At 44.7% G+C, this 2,615-nt stretch overlaps 1 pseudogene; it reads right to left on the reverse strand.

The window, feature by feature from the left end:
- Positions 1-1,057: 1,057 nt before the first annotated feature.
- LOC103254585 lies at positions 1,058-2,357 on the reverse strand (annotated as a pseudogene).
- Between the last annotated feature and the right edge of the window lie 258 nt (positions 2,358-2,615).

Consider the following 2,615-nt stretch of genomic DNA (forward strand, 5'->3'; position numbering starts at 1 on the left):
AATCATCTCATTAAGTCTCCCAAGGGCTGGTTCTATTAAGAAAACAAAGATTGTCATTTCCCTAGCCTGGGTATTGCCACTTTAACTCCTACTCACTGCTGCAGTGGCAGAGAGCCTGGCTTCCCCAATTCATACAGTATGCATGGCATAGACCTGGCCTCTTTCTGAATTGATGTCACCCTACCCTCCAAATCTTACTCTTTCCTGTGCAGAATTTGAGTAGTATAAATACATTTCATGAGATTCAAATCACCTCTTCTCTACTAGTTTCTCCCCTTCACTCCAAGTTCTTCAAGAGACAACTCAGATCTGGAGCGAGAGCCACTTACAGAGAGCTTTTATTGGCAAGAGTCTCTCCACCCATCCCACTTACAGCCTGCCCCACTCTACTCCAATCATATCTTGATTTAATTCTGGTAAAAATGTGATATTTACTGTTGGAATACAGTTTTCATCACAAAGAAAACTGTGTCTTGAGAGTGTCATTTTTATAATAAGAAAAACATGTCATATTATCACTCTAGATTAGCTCATGAATATTATGCTGGTTGGTAATGAGACTTAAAATGGGGATTGATTTACACTTTTTTTTTAAATTGGAGTCTCACTCTGTCACCCAGCCTTGTGTGCAGTGACATGCTCACAGTCACCACAGCCTTGACCTGCTGGTCTCAGATGATACTTCCACCTCAGCCTTCCAAGTAGTGGAACTACAGGCATGTGCTACCACACCTGGATAATTTTTTGATTTATTGTAGAGGTGAGATCTCACCAAGTTGCCCAAGCTCAAACCCCTGGACTCAGGCAATCCTCTCATCTTGGCCTCCCAAAGTGCTGGGATTTCAGGCTTGAGCCACCATGTCTGGCTGGATTGTAACTTTAAAAAATTGAAAAACATTATTAATTCTTCTTAAATATACCAGGCTAGTTTTAAATAATTTTTTAAGCTGAAAGGAAGATCTCACATTTCTTTTTTTGGTTGCCACCAGTGTTTATTTCAGGAAGAAGGGCTTGAAGATCTGGCTCTGTCCAGTGGGGCCCCAGGACCTTCAGCTTCTCACTTGGCCTTTGGATTATGGAACTTGCATGCAGCAAAGACAACCTTGCCCCCAAGAACCTCCTTAATCCTCATGAGTTAATTGTACTTGACCAGACAAACTGAGTGGCAGGGGGCACCAATCTAGACCTGTCCTGTGCAGAGTCTCACCACGAGGTCAGTGATGAATGTGTCCTCAGTCTCCCCAGAGCGGTGGCTCACCATCACTCTACTCCATTAGACTGAGTCAGTTTGCAGGCCTGGATGGACTCAGTCACCAAGCCGATCTGGTAAACTTTCAGCAGCAGGCAGTTGAAGGCCTTTTTCTCAATAGCTTGGGCGATCCTCTTGGGGCTGGTGACTGTGAGGTCATAACCCACAATCTGGATGTCTACCCCTGAGAGAAATGAGGCCCAAGTGGCCCAGTCACCCTGGTCAAAGGGGTCCTTGATGGAGAACACAGGATAGTTCTTGATAAAGCTTTTGTACAGTTCTCCAAGCTCCTCCTCAGTGATGTGCCTGGCAGGATCATCAGGTGACTTGAAGTCAAGATTGTATTTCCTGTTGTGATAGAACTCAGAGGCTGCCACATCCATGACAGTTACTACCTTGTCTGCGTAACCCACCACCTGGATGGGCTTATTCAGCAGCTCCAGGGTTTCATTGTTCTCCAGGACATTGGGTGCAAAGCCAACCTCTTAACCTACAATGGTGGTATCTTTCCTATACTTGGCCTTGATGACCCCCTTGAGGTGGTGATAGACCTCAGCACCAATGCATATGGCTTTTGAAGGAGCTGGCTCCCGCAGGCAAAATAATGAAGTCTTGCATGGCCAGCTTATTTCTAGCATGGTAGTCCCCATTGATCACATTGAAGGCAAACACTGGAAGTACAAGGTCAGGGTTCCCAGTAAGATCTGTGATGTATTGGTATGGTGGCACCCCTTTCTCAGCTGCTCCAGCTTTACACACAACCAAGGACATGCCCAGGATGACATTGACCCCAAATTTGGACTTATTCTCAGTCCCATTCTGTTCGATCATAAATTTTTAAACTTTCTTGATCCACAATGTTTAGTTTCTTTTCCAGCAGGGCAAGGCCTAGAGTCTTGTTGATGTGTTCTACAGTCTTCAGGACACCTTTCACCAGGTAGTGAGCTTTGTCTCCATCTCTTAGTTCCAGAGCTTCACAGATACCAGTGGAAGCCCCACTGGGCACAGTTGTCCGTAATTGGTCCTTGGCAGTGTGCAAGTCCATCTCCACTGTGGGATTGCCTCTGGAATCCAGGATCTCCTGGGCAAAGATTTTCTGCATGGTCATGGCTGGGATGACTTCACTGGGGGTTTGGATGGAGCTTCAAGTCTAGGTGGCAGCTGGGACAGTGTCCAGATCTCACATTTCAACCAGGAAAGTTAATTAAACCTATTTAGAAGTCTTCACTAAAATCACTTTCATTGGATCACCTGGCTTCACAAAGGAATTTTCTCTAAAACATGAACATTCTCATTTATAAATGTGTTAAGGAACCCTAAACTTGTTGCCTAATAGTAAGTCAATCAATGAAAGTACTGCTTTTTT

The sequence above is a fragment of the Carlito syrichta genome, unplaced genomic scaffold, assembly GCF_000164805.1.
Source record: "Carlito syrichta isolate Samal-C Ts95f unplaced genomic scaffold, Tarsius_syrichta-2.0.1 Scaffold286185, whole genome shotgun sequence".
NCBI lineage: Eukaryota > Metazoa > Chordata > Mammalia > Primates > Tarsiidae > Carlito > Carlito syrichta.